Raw genomic sequence first — 19257 nt, 5'->3', positions numbered from 1 at the left:
GAAGTCGTTACCTGATGGTTGTCTGGTTGTCTCCTGTGAAGTCGTTACCTGATGGTTCTATCTTGTGAAGTCGTTATCTGATGGTTGTCTGGTTGTCTCCTGTGAAGTCTTTACCTGATGGTTGTCTGGTTGTCTCTTGTGAAGTCGTTACCTGACGGTTCTATCGTGTGAAGTCATTACCTGATGGTTCTATCCTGTGAAGTCATTACCTGATGGTTGTCTGGTTGTCTCCTGTGAAGTCATTACCTGATGGTTCTATCCTGTGAAGTCGTTACCTGATGGTTGTCTGGTTGTCTCCTGTGAAGTCGTTACCTGATGGTTGTCTGGTTGTCTCCTGTGAAGTCGTTACCTGATGGTTGTCTCCTGTGAAGTCGTTACCTGATGGTTGTCTGGTTGTCTCCTGTGAAGTCGTTACCTGATGGTTGTCTGGTTGTCTCCTGTGAAGTCATTACCTGATGGTTCTATCCTGTGAAGTCGTTACCTGATGGTTGCCTGGTTCTATCCTGTGAAGTCGTTACCTGATGGTTGTCTGGTTGTCTCCTGTGAAGTCGTTACCTGATGGTTGTCTGGTTGTCTCCTGTGAAGTCGTTACCTGATGGTTGTCTCCTGTGAAGTCGTTACCTGATGGTTGTCTCCTGTGAAGTCGTTACCTGATGGTTGTCTGGTTGTCTCCTGTGAAGTCATTACCTGATGGTTCTATCCTGTGAAGTCGTTACCTGATGGTTGCCTGGTTCTATCCTGTGAAGTCGTTACCTGATGGTTGTCTGGTTGTCTCCTGTGAAGTCATTACCTGATGGTTGTCTCCTGTGAAGTCGTTACCTGATGGTTGTCTCCTGTGAAGTCATTACCTGATGGTTGTCTGGTTGTCTCCTGTGAAGTCGTTACCTGATGGTTGTCTCCTGTGAAGTCGTTACCTGATGGTTCTATCCTGTGAAGTCGTTACCTGATGGTTGTCTGGTTGTCTCCTGTGAAGTCGTTACCTGATGGTTGTCTGGTTGTCTCCTGTGAAGTCATTACCTGATGGTTCTATCCTGTGAAGTCGTTACCTGATGGTTGTCTGGTTGTCTCCTGTGAAGTCGTTACCTGATGGTTGTCTGGTTGTCTCCTGTGAAGTCGTTACCTGATGGTTCTATCCTGTGAAGTCGTTACCTGATGGTTCTATCCTGTGAAGTCGTTACCTGACGGTTCTATCCTGTGAAGTCATTACCTGATGGTTCTATCCTGTGAAGTCGTTACCTGATGGTTGTCTGGTTGTCTCCTGTGAAGTCTTTACCTGATGGTTGTCTGGTTGTCTCCTGTGAAGTCGTTACCTGATGGTTGTCTCCTGTGAAGTCGTTACCTGATGGTTGTCTGGTTGTCTCCTGTGAAGTCGTTACCTGATGGTTGTCTGGTTGTCTCCTGTGAAGTCGTTACCTGATGGTTGTCTCCTGTGAAGTCATTACCTGATGGTTGTCTCCTGTGAAGTCGTTACCTGATGGTTGTCTGGTTGTCTCCTGTGAAGTCTTTACCTGATGGTTGTCTGGTTGTCTCCTGTGAAGTTGTTACCTGATGGTTGTCTGGTTGTCTCCTGTGAAGTTGTTACCTGATGGTTGTCTGGTTGTCTCTTGTGAAGTCATTACCTGACGGTTCTATCCTGTGAAGTCATTACCTGATGGTTCTATCCTGTGAAGTCATTACCTGATGGTTGTCTCCCTGGAGGAATGAGAAGAAGTTGAGGTCCAGGTCATTAGGGGTGTGGTAGTAGTGGCTGTAGTCCTGTATGAGGGGGGGTGGAGGGGGATATAGCTGGTCTCAACAGGAGGCATGCTGGGAGCTCTGGCCACCGGAGATACCTGGCTGTGGAGGTTCAACACGCTGTAGGGAGAAGACGACGACGAAGAAGATTACGTATTGAACAAAATGTCCAACGGAAATGAGTGTTCTCAAATTTATCCCAACTCCTTCAAAACACAGAACTGGGGTCCTGCTAACCCCAGTTCAAGGGGTTAGCAGCACGCGACATCAGAGGTGACGTACCCCTTGCTGATAGGCGGTGAGGCAGGGGACAAGGAGGAGGAGGAGGGACAGGGTCTCTTGAGAGGAGGCTCATCGTCCAGATCGTCGTCTGAAGAGCTGTCCAGAGTCAGATCAATCACCACCACCTTATTGGTACTGCCGTGGGATGAGCTGTTCCTGTGGGGCTCCGATTCTACTGTCCGACGCGACTCTGCAAGAGGGTGAATCCTTCTGTCAAGTCCATCTACAATAACACAAAAAAGACTGTGTGCATATGCATTGAGTGCTATGAAACTTCAAAGTGGTTTCAAACTAAGGCAGTGGGGTCCTCGAGTCTGTTTCCCGGAGAGCCAACCATTACTGAATTTGGACTATCCCAGAGCTAGCACACAGCAAGGATAAGATAAACCAACTTTTAAAACGAGTCCTTTTTTGGCTAGCCACAGCAGTCAACTAGCTAGCTAGCTGTTTCGTTTTCTAGCCTCAGCAGTCAACTAGCTAGGTAGCCACAGGAGCCAACTAGCTAGGTAGCCACAGCAGTCAACTAGCTAGGTAGTGACAGCAGTCAACTAGCTAGGTAGCCACAGCAGTCATCTAGCTAGGTAGCCACAGCAGTCAACTAGCTAGGTAGTGACAGCAGTCATCTAGCTAGGTAGCCTCAGCAGTCAACTGGCTAGGTAGCCTCAGCAGTCAACTGGATAGGTAGCGACAGCAGTCAACTAGCTAGGTAGCCACAGCAGTCAACTAGCTAGGTAGCCACAGCAGTCAACTAGCTAGGTAGCCACAGCAGTCAACTAGCTAGGTAGCCTCAGCAGTCATCTAGCTAGGTAGCCTCAGCAGTCAACTAGCTAGGTAGCCACAGCAGTCATCTAGCTAGGTAGCCTTAGCAGTCAACTAGCTAGGTAGCCTCAGCAGTCAACTAGCTAGGTAGCCACAGCAGTCAACTAGCTAGGTAGCCATAGCAGTCAACTAGCTAGGTAGCCTCAGCAGTCAACTAGCTAGGTAGCCACAGCAGTCAACTAGCTAGGTAGCCACAGCAGTCATCTAGCTAGGTAGCCTCAGCAGTCAACTAGCTAGGTAGCCACAGCAGTCAACTAGCTAGGTAGCCACAGCAGTCAACTAGCTAGGTAGCCTCAGCAGTCATCTAGCTAGGTAGCCTCAGCAGTCATCTAGCTAGGCAGCCTCAGCAGTCAACTAGCTAGGTATGAGGTGGTGGTTTGGGAACTACTGCAATAGAGGATTAAGTTGGCCACGTACCATCATCGCCGTTGAATGAAGCAGATACCTCTGTGACCTCCTTCTTCGACCTCATGGGATACCAGTTCCCGTCCTCTTTAAACTGGATCTCATCACAGTCCTCACAGCTGTTCAGGATCTCCATGAACAACCTGCAGAGAGAGACACACACACACACACACACACGAGGAGATTAGAAATAGGTGCTACTGTACTGCTATGCATTGGATGATAGAATAAAGACATGTGTTTGGAGTTTTCTACTGTCAGAGAGACGGAGAGAAAGTGAGAGAGACGGAGAGAAAGATGGAGAGAAAGTGAGAGAGCCGAACCGAGAGACGGAGAGAAAGTGAGAGAGCCGAACCGAGAGATAGTTCCACGAAAATAGTGCCTTTTTTGGGTCCATTTGATATTTTGGGGGGGTAGAACTTGGGCACAAATGTTTAATTTTAAAAGCCTGTTATATTAAATGAAGTGCCCTTTAAAATTGAACACATGAAGAACTCCATAAATATGCCTTTTTTTTTCTATGAATAAAGTTAAATTGCCAAAAAATGATTTATTTTGACATGAATCTTGTGTAAATTCTTGGAAGATTTAAACCCATCATTGTAAAGCTTTAGCTATTTGGTTGCTTAAACAGTCATTTCTGAAGATGCTTATTTAATTAATGCAATTTTTTATTTTTATTTTTATTTTATATGATTGATCAGTGATTCATTTACATATGTCCCTCATTTTAAAAAGGTCAACCCCCTGTTACGTGAACTGAACTCAAACAACAATGTTATTATTGTGACACTATTCCTTTAAAAAAAAAAAAATCATAATAATAATAATAATAATTTAAAAAATAAACATTGACCATATAAAGCCTTGTTCATGCCAGGAAGTATAGTGACTCGGATCATATGGTTAGAATATAGGAAACCCTCGCATATCTAATTTGAAACTGGTTTTTCACAGCAGTCTGTGGCTATTACATAACGTATTTCCGCCACAATTACATCGGTTTTAAAAGCGCAGGAAAACCTGATCACAGAAAATGGAAATAAATATCCTTGCGCCACTTCCAGCAATCTGTTAACAGTGAGTTTTTAGATAAGACCGAGCATTCAACTCCCACAGCATCCCCATGTTTGTCTAGAGTCTTGTGAATCTGAATCATCTTGATTCTTGGTTGAAAACAAAGAGGGGCACGACTCGAAAACCTAAACAGCTACCTAGATGACCCAGGCTACCTAGCTAGAAGACTGGTGTGGCTGAAAATTTTTTCCAAGACTACCAGCTAATGATATTTACATCAGCTACGGATGATTTTATGCTAATTAACGTTTACTAGATGACCTAAAGTAGCATTACAAACTAGCTAGTTGTTTTGGTGAAAGTTTATCTAGTCTACTTTTGAATTTTAAAAATGACGTTACCTGCCAGAAATGCTGTTTTTTACCTAGCTAGTTCACACAGTCTACATATAACTAGATGATCTTGGCTTTATATGGCCCGATTTAATCGAAATAAAGACCCAATAGTGTTGGCTACCTGGGACATCTAGCTGAGTGCCAACAAAGAAGATGGTGAAAGGTAATGACTGTTTTCTATTTTATTGATTGCTGTTTGAAAACTAAATGCTAATTATTTTGTTTACCTAGCCCTGCTGTGCTTTTCTGTTGTAGTGTATTGGCATGCTATCAGATAATAGCTTCTCATGCTGTCTGCCGAAAAGCTATTTTAAAAATCTGACTTGTTGCCTGGAAAACGAACAGCTTTAGTTGATACCCTGCTGTGGCTAGAAAATGAACTTTGAGTTTTAACTAATACTATTAGCATTTAGCGTAGCGCATTTGCATTTCCAGAGCTACCTAGCTGGTTGACTGGTGTGGCTACCCAAGTTGAGGCAAGAGGTTAAAAAAAAAATCATAATAATAATAATGAAAAAATAAACATTGACCATATAAAGCCTTGTTCACATTGGAAGTTTGAAGTGACTCGGATCCTATTGTTTGACATATCTAATTTGCATATCTAATTTGCATATCTAATTTGAATCTGTTGTTTTTCCCAGCAGTCTGAACAGCCAAAAAAAGGACATGGAATAGGATATTTCCGGCCACAATTCAAACCACATTTGCAGGTGGTTTTAAAATCAGATACAAATCTGATTCCTAGCCATGTGACTTGCGTCTGAACGGTCAAATCTGATGTAAGTGGTTTTTAGACTGTTATTTGGCATATTACATGCCAGCTGCTCTGTTGACAGTTTGACAAGAACATGTTCTAGCTAACTAGCTTGTTAATCGTTTACAAACAAATTAGTGAACGTGGTCGAAAACTAAACAGCTACCTAGATGACTGCTGTGGCTACCTAGCTAGATGACTGGTGTGGCTACCTAGCTAGATGACTGGTGTGGCTAGAAAACTAAACAGCTACCTAGCTAGTTGACTGGTGTGGCTACCTAGCTAGTTGACTGGTGTGGCTACCTAGCTAGATGACTGGTGTGGCTACCTAGCTAGTTGACTGGTGTGGCTACCTAGCTAGTTGACTGGTGTGGCTACCTAGCTAGATGACTGGTGTGGCTACCTAGCTAGTTGACTGGTGTGGCTACCTAGCTAGTTGACTGGTGTGGCTACCTAGCTAGTTGACTGGTGTGGCTACCTAGCTAGTTGACTGGTGTGGCTACCTAGCTAGTTGACTGCTGAGGCTACCTAGCTAGTTGACTGCTGAGGCTACCTAGCTAGTTGATTGCTGAGGCTACCTAGCTAGTTGATTGCTGTGGCTAGAAAACTAAACAGCTACCTAGCTAGTTGACTGGTGTGGCTACCTAGCTAGTTGACTGCTGAGGCTACCTAGCTAGTTGACTGCTGAGGCTACCTAGCTAGTTGACTGCTGAGGCTACCTAGCTAGTTGACTGCTGTGGCTAGAAAACGAAACAGCTAGTTGACTGCTGTGGCTAGAAAACGAAACAGCTAGTTGACTGGTGTGGCTAGAAAACTAAACAGCTAGTTGACTGCTGTGGCTGGAAAACGAAACAGCTAGCTAGCTAGATGACTGGTGTGGCTACCTAGCTAGTTGACTGGTGTGGCTACCTAGCTAGTTGATTGCTGTGGCTAGAAAACTAAACAGCTACCTAGCTAGTTGACTGCTGAGGCTACCTAGCTAGTTGACTGCTGAGGCTACCTAGCTAGTTGACTGGTGTGGCTACCTAGCTAGTTGACTGCTGAGGCTACCTAGCTAGTTGACTGCTGTGGCTAGAAAATGAAACAGCTAGTTGACTGCTGTGGCTAGAAAACGAAACAGCTAGTTGACTGGTGTGGCTAGAAAACTAAACAGCTAGTTGACTGCTGTGGCTAGAAAACTAAATAGCTACCTAGCTAGTTGACTGGTGTGGCTACCTAGCTAGTTGACTGGTGTGGCTAGAAAACGAAACAGCTAGCTAGCTAGATGACTGCTGTGGCTACCTAGCTAGTTGACTGGTGTGGCTAGAAAACTAAACAGCTAGTTGACTGGTGTGGCTAGAAAACTAAACAGCTACCTAGCTAGATGACTGCTAAGGGGGAGGGTAAGGGGGTGTAAGGGAGGGGTAAGGGAGGGTAAGGGGGGGTGTAAGGGAGGGGTAAGAGGGGGGAGAGCGAGGAGAAAGAGAGGGCAGCAGCAGCAGAACGAACCCGTCGATGATGAGGTGTTGGTAGGGGGCCTTCTGATCACACACAGGACACACCCATGTGGGTTTCTTCTCATTCATCTGGATGTAAAGCGTAGCGTCGAAACACTGGAGGTGGGAACATGTCAACGCTCTGCACGGGATCATCAGACGCATCTTCCCCAGCTAGACAGGAAACAGGAAACAGGAAGACGAACATACAGCAACATCATAAGGACTGATAATTACATTTTACGGTGATTTTTGATGCGTTTCCTCTACTAATTAGCTATTTTACCCAGGTTGAAAGCACTGATTTAACCGTAAATCTGATTAAGAACGTCTGCTAAATTACTAAAACGTAAATGAGGGTACATACCGGACAGAGTAGAGAGACTCGTAGACTGGTGGTCGCAATCTCACTGTCAGGGTCAGCTGTTAACTTCTCTTTGACTGTGGAGAGAGAGAGACAACACAATCTCTGCTGTTAACTTCTCTGACTGTGGAGAGAGAGAGAGAGACAACACAATCTCTGCTGTTAACTTCTCTCTGACTGTGGAGAGAGAGAGACAACACAATCTCTGCTGTTAACTTCTCTGACTGTGGAGAGAGAGAGAGAGACAACACAATCTCTGCTGTTAACTTCTCTCTGACTGTGGAGAGAGAGAGACAACACAATCTCTGCTGTTAACTTCTCTGACTGTGGAGAGAGAGAGAGAGACAACACAATCTCTGCTGTTAACTTCTCTGACTGTGGAGAGAGAGAGAGACAACACAATCTCTGCTGTTAACTTCTCTGACTGTGGAGAGAGAGAGAGACAACACAATCTCTGCTGTTAACTTCTCTGACTGTGGAGAGAGAGAGAGAGACAACACAATCTCTGCTGTTAACTTCTCTGACTGTGGAGAGAGAGAGAGAGACAACACAATCTCTGCTGTTAACTTCTCTGACTGTGGAGAGAGAGAGAGAGACAACACAATCTCTGCTGTTAACTTCTCTGACTGTGGAGAGAGAGAGAGAGACAACACAATCTCTGCTGTTAACTTCTCTGACTGTGGAGAGAGAGAGAGAGAGAGAGACACTACAATCTCTGCTGTTAACTTCTCTGACTGTGGAGAGAGAGAGAGAGACACTACAATCTCTGCTCTTAACTTCTCTGACTGTGGAGAGAGAGAGAGACAACACAGAGACAAACAGAAACATAATGAGCTGGATGGCACCAATAAAGATCCCGGTCCCACTCCCCCAGCTTGGTGCCTTAAGAGTCAGCTCCTATGGTCCATTAGGGTCTTGGGTTTACAATTACCAACAGATCTGGGACGAGGCCTGGCAGCACAGTCTAATATCAGAGAGCCACCTACTGAGAGCTCTGGAGTGGTCTGGGTTGCGGATGCCTTTGGCTCGTAGTCTCTGTAGCAGGGTTGTGGATGTCTGCTGTCTCGCCAGGTAGACTGCCATGGAGAAACTCTGAGAGAGGAGGCAGGACAACAGGGACGGAGGTTATCACAATGAACCACCATGACACAAAACAATGGAACAGAATAGAAGAACATTCTCCATGCTCTGTGGGCTTCACAGCAGCAACCACATAGTATACAAACACTGGTCTATATCTTTATGCCACAGGCTTTATCCGACAGTCTTTGCTAACATCTATATCAGTAGTTTGCCAGCCTGCCTTAGGGTTGCAAAATACTGGTCATGTTCCCAAATTTCCCAGGTTTCCAGAAATCCTGGTTGGTGGATTCTGGATTTCTTGCTTATTCCTATCTGATCCCGGGAATCTTCCAATCGGGATTCGAAATAACCTGCCTAACTCTGCGGTCCATGACATCACGATAGATTCCTTACCCTGCCTATCTCTGCGGTCCATGACATCACAATAGATTCCTTACCCTGCCTATCTCTGAGGTCCATGACATCACGATAGATTCCTTACCCTGCCTATATCTGAGGTCCATGACATCACAACAGATTCCTTACCCTGCCTATCTCTGAGGTCCATGACATCACAACAGATTCCTTACCCTGCCTATCTCTGAGGTCCATGACATCACAATAGATTCCTTACCCTGTCTATCTCTGAGGTCCATGACATCACAATAGATTCCTTACCCTGCCTAACTCTGCGGTCCATGACATCACAATAGATTCCTTACCTTAACTATCTCTAAGGTCCATGACATCACAATAGATTCCTTACTCTGCCTAACTCTGCGGTCCATGACATCACAATAGATTCCTTACCCTGTCTATCTCTAAGGTCCATGACATCACAATAGATTCCTTACCTTAACTAACTCTGCGGTCCATGACATCACAATAGATTCCTTACCTTAACTATCTCTAAGGTCCATGACATCACAATAGATTCCTTACCCTGCCTAACTCTGCGGTCCATGACATCACAATAGATTCCTTACCCTGTCTATCTCTAAGGTCCATGACATCACAATAGATTCCTTACCTTAACTATCTCTGAGGTCCATGACATCACAATAGATTCCTTACCCTGCCTATCTCTAAGGTCCATGACATCACAATAGATTCCTTACCCTGCCTAACTCTGCGGTCCATGACATCACAATAGATTCCTTACCCTGCCTAACTCTGCGGTCCATGACATCACAATAGATTCCTTACCTTAACTATCTCTAAGGTCCATGACATCACAATAGATTCCTTACCCTGCCTAACTCTGCGGTCCAAGACATCACAATAGATTCCTTACCCTGTCTATCTCTAAGGTCCATGACATCACAATAGATTCCTTACCTTAACTAACTCTGCGGTCCATGACATCACAATAGATTCCTTACCTTAACTATCTCTAAGGTCCATGACATCACAATAGATTCCTTACCCTGCCTAACTCTGCGGTCCATGACATCACAATAGATTCCTTACCCTGTCTATCTCTAAGGTCCATGACATCACAATAGATTCCTTACCTTAACTATCTCTGAGGTCCATGACATCACAATAGATTCCTTACCTTAACTATCTCTGAGGTCCATGACATCACAATAGATTCCTTACCCTGCCTATCTTTAAGGTCCATGACATCACAATAGATTCCTTACCCTGCCTAACTCTGCGGTCCATGACATCACAATAGATTCCTTACCCTGCCTATCTCTGAGGTCCATGACATCACAATAGATTCCTTACCCTGCCTATCTCTGAGGTCCACGACACCACGATAGTGTTGGGCACTGTGGTGGACAGTCTGACCAGTGACGTGATGTTGATGGGGCGACTCGGCCGTTTGGGTTCCACTCCGTTTTTGGTTGGAGGAAGGTAGCTCTGAGGAAGAGGTGAGACAACAAGGTCAATGTCAAGTTGGGAAGAGCAGGACGCTAGGCTAACAAATCCAAAAATGGTGGGTTCATGTCCCACAAGGATAACATACACTGAACACAAACACAACTGAGTTACAGTTCATATAAGGAAATCAGTCAATTGAGAAATGTATCAGGCCCTAATCTATGGATTTCACATGACTGGGAATACAGATATGCATCTGTTGGTCACAGATACCTTTAAAATAAAAGGTAGGGGTGTGGATCAGAGAACCAGTCAGTATCTGGTGTGATCAGAAAACCAGTCAGTATCTGGTGTGATCAGAAAACCAGTCAGTATCTGGTGTGATCAGAAAACCAGTCAGTATCTGATGTGATCAGAAAACCAGTCAGTATCTGGTGTGGATCAGAAAACCAGTCAGTATCTGGTGTGGATCAGAAAACCAGTCAGTATCTGGTGTGGATCAGAAAACCAGTCAGTATCTGGTGTGATCAGAAAACCAGTCAGTATCTGGTGTGATCAGAAAACCAGTCAGTATCTGGTGTGATCAGAAAACCAGTCAGTATCTGGTGTGATCAGAAAACCAGTCAGTATCTGGTATGATCAGAGAACCAGTCAGTATCTGGTGTGATCAGAAAACCAGTCAGTATCTGGTGTGGATCAGAAAACCAGTCAGTATCTGGTGTGATCAGAAAACCAGTCAGTATCTGGTGTGATCAGAAAACCAGTCAGTATCTGGTGTGGATCAGAAAACCAGTCAGTATCTGGTGTGATCAGAAAACCAGTCAGTATCTGGTGTGGATCAGAAAACCAGTCAGTATCTGGTGTGATCAGAAAACCAGTCAGTATCTGGTGTGATCACCATTTGCCTCATGCAGCACCACACATCTCCTTCACATAGAGTTGATCAGGCTGCTGATTGTGGCCTGTGGAATGGTGTCCCACTCCTCTTCAACTGCTGTGTGAAGTTGCTGGATATTGGCGGGAATTGGAACACGCTGTCCAACATGTCGATCCAGAGCATCCCCAACATGCTCTATGGGTGACATGTCTGGTGAGTATGGAGGAACTGGAACACGCTGTCCAACATGTCGACCCAGAGCATCCCCAACATGCTCAATGGGTGACATGTCTGGTGAGTATGGAGGAATTTGAACACGCTGTCCTACACGTAGATCCAGAGCATCCCCAACATGCTCAATGGGTGACATGTCTGGTGAGTATGGAGGAATTGGAACATGCTGTCCTACACGTAGATCCAGAGCATCCCCAACATGCTCAATGGGTGACATGTCTGGTGAGTATGGAGGAATTGGAACATGCTGTCCTACACGTAGATCCAGAGCATCCCCAACATGCTCTATGGGTGACATGTCTGGTGAGTATGGAGGAACTGGAACACGCTGTCCACCATGTCGATCCAGAGCATCCCCAACATGCTCTATGGGTGACATGTCGGGTGAGTATGGAGGAACTGGAACACACTGTCCAACATGTCGACCCAGAGCATCCCCAACATGCTCAATGGGTGACATGTCTGGTGAGTATGGAGGAATTGGAACACGCTGTCCTACACGTAGATCCAGAGCATCCCCAACATGCTCAATGGGTGACATGTCTGGTGAGTATTCAGGCCATGGAAGCTTCCAGGAATTGTGAACAGATCCGTGCGACATGGGGCCGTGCATTATCATGCTGAAACGTGAGATGATGGCGGCGGATGAATGGCACGTCAATGGTCCTCAGGATCTCGTCACGGTATCTCTGAGCATTCAAATTGCAAATCGATAAAAATGCAAAAAAAAAAAAGCTGATGAGTGCAATAATGTGTTTTAGTACGAGGGCAAATACACACCATGTAGGACCAGGATAATGTTTTAGTACTAGAGCACCATGTAGGACCAGGATAATGTTTTAGTACCAGACCACCATGTAGGACCAGGATAATGTTTTAGTACTAGACCACCATGTAGGACCAGGATAATGTTTTAGTACTAGACCACCATGTAGGACCAGGATAATGTTTTAGTACTAGAGCACCATGTAGGACCAGGATAATGTTTTAGTACTAGACCACCATGTAGGACCAGGATAATGTTTTAGTACTAGAGCACCATGTAGGACCAGGATAATGTTTTAGTACTAGAGCACCATGTAGGACCAGGATAATGTTTTAGTACCAGACCACCATGTAGGACCAGGATAATGTTTTAGTACCAGACCACCATGTAGGACCAGGATAATGTTTTAGTACCAGACCACCATGTAGGACCAGGATAATGTTTTAGTACTAGACCACCATGTAGGACCAGGATAATGTTTTAGTACCAGAGCACCATGTAGGACCAGGATAATGTTTTAGTACTAGAGCACCATGTAGGACCAGGATAATGTTTTAGTACTAGACCACCATGTAGGACCAGGATAATGATTTAGTACTAGAGCACCATGTAGGACCAGGATAATGTTTTAGTACTAGAGCACCATGTAGGACCAGGATAATGTTTTAGTACTAGACCACCATGTAGGACCAGGATAATGTTTTAGTACTAGAACACCATGTAGGACCAGGATAATGTTTTAGTACTAGAGCAAAGACACACCATGTAGGACCAGGATAATGATTTAGTACTAGAGCACCATGTAGGACCAGGATAATGATTTAGTACTAGACCACCATGTAGGACCAGGATAATGTTTTAGTACTAGACCACCATGTAGGACCAGGATAATGTTTTAGTACTAGAGCACCATGTAGGACCAGGATAATGTTTTAGTACCAGACCACCATGTAGGACCAGGATAATGTTTTAGTACCAGACCACCATGTAGAACCAGGATAATGTTTTAGTACTAGACCACCATGTAGGACCAGGATAATGTTTTAGTACTAGAACACCATGTAGGACCAGGATAATGATTTAGTACTAGACCACCATGTAGGACCAGGATAATGATTTAGTACCAGACCACCATGTAGGACCAGGATAATGTTTTAGTACTAGACCACCATGTAGGACCAGGATAATGTTTTAGTACCAGACCACCATGTAGGACCAGGATAATTTTTAGTACTAGAACACCATGTAGGACCAGGATAATGTTTTAGTACTAGACCACCATGTAGGACCAGGATAATGTTTTAGTACCAGAGCAAAGACACACCATGTAGGACCAGGATAATGTTTTAGTACTAGAGCACCATGTAGGACCAGGATAATGTTTTAGTACTAGACCACCATGTAGGACCAGGATAATGTTTTAGCACCAGACCACCATGTAGGACCAGGATAATGATTTAGTACTAGACCACCATGTAGGACCAGGATAATGTTTTAGTACCAGACCACCATGTAGGACCAGGATAATGTTTTAGTACCAGACCACCATGTAGGACCAGGATAATGTTTTAGTACTAGACCACCATGTAGGACCAGGATAATGTTTTAGTACCAGACCACCATGTAGGACCAGGATAATGATTTAGTACTAGACCACCATGTAGGACCAGGATAATGTTTTAGTACTAGAGCACCATGTAGGACCAGGATAATGTTTTAGTACCAGACCACCATGTAGGACCAGGATAATGTTTTAGTACCAGACCACCATGTAGGACCAGGATAATGTTTTAGTACTAGACCACCATGTAGGACCAGGATAATGTTTTAGTACCAGACCACCATGTAGGACCAGGATAATGATTTAGTACTAGACCACCATGTAGGACCAGGATAATGTTTTAGTACTAGAGCACCATGTAGGACCAGGATAATGTTTTAGTACCAGAGCAAAGACACACCATGTAGGACCAGGATAATGTTTTAGTACTAGACCACCATGTAGGACCAGGATAATGTTTTAGTACTAGACCACCATGTAGGACCAGGATAATGTTTTAGTACTAGACCACCATGTAGGACCAGGATAATGATTTAGTACTAGACCACCATGTAGGACCAGGATAATGTTTTAGTACTAGACCACCATGTAGGACCAGGATAATGTTTTAGTACTAGAGCACCATGTAGGTCCAGGATAATGTTGTCATGTTGTGTTGCTACCATGCTGTTGTCATGTTGTGTTGCTACCATGCTGTTGTCATGTTGTGTTGCTGCCATGCTGTGATTCTACCATGTTGTTGTCATGTTGTGTTGCTACCATGCTGTTGTTATGTTGTGTTGCTACCATGTTGTTGTCATGTTGTGTTGCTACCATGTTGTCGTCATGTTGTGTTGCTACCATGTTGTCGTTATGTTGTGTTGCTACCATGTTGTCGTTATGTTGTGTTGCTACCATGTTGTCGTTATGTTGTGTTGCTACCATGTTGTCGTCATGTTGTGTCGCTACCATGTTGTCGTCATGTTGTGTTGCTACCATGTTGTCGTCATGTTGTGTTGCTACCATGTTGTCGTCATGTTGTGTTGTTGTCTTAGGTCTCTCTTTATGTAGTGTTGTGTTGCTACCATGTTGTCGTCTGCTACCATGTTGTCGTCATGTTGTGTTGCTACCATGTTGTCGTCATGTTGTGTTGCTACCATGTTGTCGTCATGTTGTGTTGTTGTCTTAGGTCTCTCTTTATGTAGTGTTGTGTTGCTACCATGTTGTTGTCATGTTGTGTTGCTACCATGCTGTTGTCATGTTGTGTTGCTACCATGCTGTTGTCATGTTGTGTTGCTGCCATGCTGTGATTCTACCATGTTGTTGTCATGTTGTGTTGCTACCATGCTGTTTTTATGTTGTGTTGCTACCATGTTGTCGTCATGTTGTGTTGCTACCATGGTTCTTGTTATGTTGTGTTGCTACCATGTTGTCGTTATGTTGTGTTGCTACCATGTTGTCGTTATGTTGTGTTGCTACCATGTTGTCGTCATGTTGTGTTGCTACCATGTTGTCGTCATGTTGTGTTGTTGTCTTAGGTCTCTCTTTATGTAGTGTTGTGTTGCTACCATGTTGTTGTCATGTTGTGTTGCTACCATGTTGTCGTCATGTTGTGTTGCTACCATGTTGTCGTCATGTTGTGTTGCTACCATGTTGTTGTCATGTTGTGCTGCTACCATGTTGTCCTGCTACCATGTTGTTGTCATGTGTTGCTGCCGTCATGTTGTGTTGTTGTCTTAGGTCTCTCTTTATGTAGTGTTGTGTTGCTACCATGTTGTTGTCATGTTGTGTTGCTACCATGTTGTGTTGCTACCATGTTGGGTTTTAGGCTGGGTTTCTGTACAGCACTTTGAGATATCAGCTGATGTACGAAGGGCTATATAAATACATTTGATTTGAGGTTGGGGTTTTAGGCTGGGTTTCTGTACAGCACTTTGAGATATCAGCTGATGTACGAAGGGCTATATAAATACATTTGATTTGAGGTTGGGGTTTTAGGCTGGGTTTCTGTACAGCACTTTGAGATATCAGCTGATGTACGAAGGGCTTTATAAATACATTTGATTTGAGGTTGGGGTTTTAGGCTGGGTTTCTGTACAGCACTTTGAGATATCAGCTGATGTACGAAGGGCTATATAAATACATTTGATTTGAGGTTGGGGTTTTAGGCTGGGTTTCTGTACAGCACTTTGAGATATCAGCTGATGTACGAAGGGCTTTATAAATACATTTGATTTGAGGTTGTATTTTCCTTATTTTTAGGCTGGGTTTCTGTACAGCACTTTGAGATATCAGCTGATGTAAAAGGGCAAAATATATAAATACATTTGATTTGAGGTTGGGGTTTTAGGCTGGGTTTCTGTACAGCACTTTGAGATATCAGCTGATGTACGAAGGGCTTTATAAATACATTTGATTTTGATTTGTTGTCTCTGTATTTTTCCTTATTTAAAAAAATAAAATAAAAACCCACAGGAATCCATGGATTTACTCAGTAATCTTGGCCATCCTAAAAGGGTCAAAATGCTTTGAACGGATAACGATAGAGACATGAGGTTTGGCCTACAGCTTTTCTTCGAGAATTATGTACATAATTAACATATTAATTTTTACCCATTGGTCAAAACAATGGGGTTTTTGATTGGCCACCGTAGAAAAGGTTAGTCACCACGGCTGTCAGACAGACTCACTGGGAGGTTGCAGGGCTTGCTGTTGACTTTCACACACAGGTTGGACGGGAAATGGTCTTCCTGGGCACAGCTCGTCTCTGACAAACAAAACCTGGGACCACGGATCAATAACAGAGATTAAGAACATCGATAGGAATACCACAGAGATGAATAAAAATCGATAGGAATACCACAGAGATGAATAAAATCGATAGGAATACCACAGAGATGAATAAAATCGATAGGAATACCACAGAGATGAATAAAATCGATAGGAATACCACAGAGATGAATAAAATCGATAGGAATACCACAGAGATGAATAAAATCGATAGGAATACCACAGAGATGAATAAAATCGATAGGAATATCACAGAGATTAATAAAATCGATAGGAATACCACAGAGATTAATAAAATCGATAGGAATACCACAGAGATGAATAAAATCGATAGGAATACCACAGAGATGAATAAAATCGATAGGAATACCACAGATTAATAAAATCAATAGGAATACCACAGAGATTAATAACCAATTCAAAAATCACAGACACATCAATAAACAACTGACATATTTATTATTATTTATTTTCTTAAAGAGAGAGTGATCCCCAAAAAAGACCATTACAAAATATTTTCTGTCTTTGGGAGATGATATATATATATATATATATATATCCACAAAAAAATATCTACACACAATACCCCATAATGACAAAGTGAAAACATGCTTTTTTTTCTGTGAATGAAATACAGAAATCTAATTTATATCTAACACCATACACCCCTCAGTCAATACTTTGTAGAAGCACCTTTGTCAGCGATTACAGCTGTGAGTCTTTCTGGGTAAGTCTCTAAGAGTTGTGAGTCTTTCTGGGTAAGTCTCTAAGAGCTGTGAGTCTTTCTGGGTAAGTCTCTAAGAGTTGTGAGTCTTTCTGGGTAAGTCTCTAAGAGCTGTGAGTCTTTCTGGGATAGTCTCTAAGAGTTGTGAGTCTTTCTGGGTAAGTCTCTAAGAGCTGTGAGTCTTTCTGGGTAAGTCTCTAAGAGCTGTGAGTCTTTCTGGGATAGTCTCTAAGAGCTGTGAGTCTTTCTGGGTAAGTATCTAAGAGCTGTGAGTCTTTCTGGGTAAGTAAGTCTCTAAGAGCGATTACAGCTGTGAGTCTTTCTGGGTAAGTCTCTAAGAGCTGTGAGTCTTTCTGGGTAAGTCTCTAAGAGCGATTACAGCTGTGAGTCTTTCTGGGTAAGTCTCTAAGAGCTGTGAGTCTTTCTGGGTAAGTCTCTAAGAGTGATTACAGCTGTGAGTCTTTCTGGGTAAGTCTCTAAGAGCTTTACACACCTGGATTGTGCAACATTTTGTCCATTATTCTTTAACAAAATCTTCAAGCTCTTTCAAATTGGTTGTTGATCATTGCAAGACAACCATTTTCAGGTCTTAGATTTTCAAGTAGATTTAAGTCAAAACTGTAACTTGGTTACTCAGGAATATGCCCTGTCTTCTTGGTAAGCAGCTCCAGTATAGATTTGGCCTTGTGTTTTAGGTTGTTGTCCTGCTGAAAGGTTCATTCATCTCCCAGAGTCTGGTGGAAAGCAGACTGATGCAGGGTTTCCTCTAGGATTTTGCCTGTGTTTAGCTTCAGTCCATTTAATTTTTATCCTGAAAAACTCCCCAGTCCTTAATTACAAGCATACCCTTAACATGATGCAGCCACCACTATGCTTGAAAATATGGCGAGTGGTACTGAGTAATGTGTTGTATTGGACTTGACCCCAAACATAACACTTTGTATTCAGGACATAAAGTTAATTGCAGTATTACTTTAGTGCCTTTTTGCAAACGGGATGCTTTTGAAAAAAATATATTCTGTACAGGCTTCCTTCTTTTCACTCTGTCATTTAGGTTAGTATTGTGGAGTAACTACAATGTTGTTGATCCATCCTCAGTTTTCTCCTTTCACAGCCATTAAACTCTGTAACTGTTTTAAAGTCACCATTGGCATCATGATGAATTCCCTGTGAGGTTTCCTTCCTCTCCGGCAACTGAGTTAGGAAGGACGCCTGTATCTTTGTAGTGACTGGGTGTATTGATATACCATCCAAACTGTAATTAATAACTTCACCATGCTCAAAGTTATATTCAAATCCCTGACAGGTTTCCTTCCTCTCCGGCAACTGAGTTAGGAAGGACGCCTGTATCTTTGTAGTGACAGGGTGTATTGATACACTATCCAAACTGTAATTAATAACTTCACCATTCTCAAAGTTATATTCAAATGCCTGTAAGGTGTTCTTTGCAAGGCATTGGAAAACCTCCCTGGTCTGTGGTTGAATCAGTGTTTGTTCAACTGAGGGACCTTACAGATAATTGTAAGTGTGGGGGTACAGAGAGGATGTGTTCATTTAAAATGCATGCGACTTATGTGATTTGTTAAGCAAATGTTTACACCTGAACTGATTTAGGCTTGATATAACAAAGGGGTTGAATAATTATAGGCTCAATATATTTAATCTTTTACATGTTTTTTTAAAAATAATTTATAAAAGTTTTTAAAAACATAATTCCACTTTGACGTTATGGGTTATTGTGTGTAAAGCAGTGACCCCCCCCCCCTCCATTTTAAAAATCAGTCTGTAAACCAAACAAAATGTAGAAAAAGCCAAGGGGTGTGAATGCTTGCTCTGTAAGAAGACAGGAGAGCCTTTTACCTTAACTGAACCTGCACCGCAAAGTCACACTTGGTCCCAGAGATGTCCCTGTAGAGACAGAGAGACGGTTTAGGTGAGAAGGCAGGTTGACAGTGTTTTGGAGAGCAAATATGACAGCGAGCAAAAAATAACCTTAGAATTAAAACTAGCTGCGAAGGCATTGTTATCCCATTATCCAATGGGAAGGCATTGTTATCCCATTATCCAATGGGAAGGCATTGTTATCCCATTATCCAATGGGAAGGCATTGTTATCCCATTATCCAATGGGAAGGCATTGTTATCAAATGGGAAGGCATTGATATCCAATGGGAAGGCATTGTTATC

General features: G+C 43.2%; 1 protein-coding gene and 1 pseudogene across 1 annotated transcript in view; both read right to left on the bottom strand.

The window, feature by feature from the left end:
- The window catches only part of LOC135561317 (uncharacterized), a 755535-nt gene that overhangs the window by 580317 nt on the left and 155961 nt on the right, over positions 1-19257 (bottom strand). The gene's annotated exons all lie outside the window — the stretch shown is intronic.
- LOC115126158 (E3 SUMO-protein ligase PIAS1-like) overlaps positions 1-19257 on the bottom strand; it is a 53676-nt pseudogene that overhangs the window by 3332 nt on the left and 31087 nt on the right.

Source organism: Oncorhynchus nerka, linkage group LG17, assembly GCF_034236695.1.
Source record: "Oncorhynchus nerka isolate Pitt River linkage group LG17, Oner_Uvic_2.0, whole genome shotgun sequence".
Classification (NCBI taxonomy): Eukaryota; Metazoa; Chordata; class Actinopteri; order Salmoniformes; family Salmonidae; genus Oncorhynchus; species Oncorhynchus nerka.
This window is presented reverse-complemented; position numbering and strand designations above follow the sequence as displayed.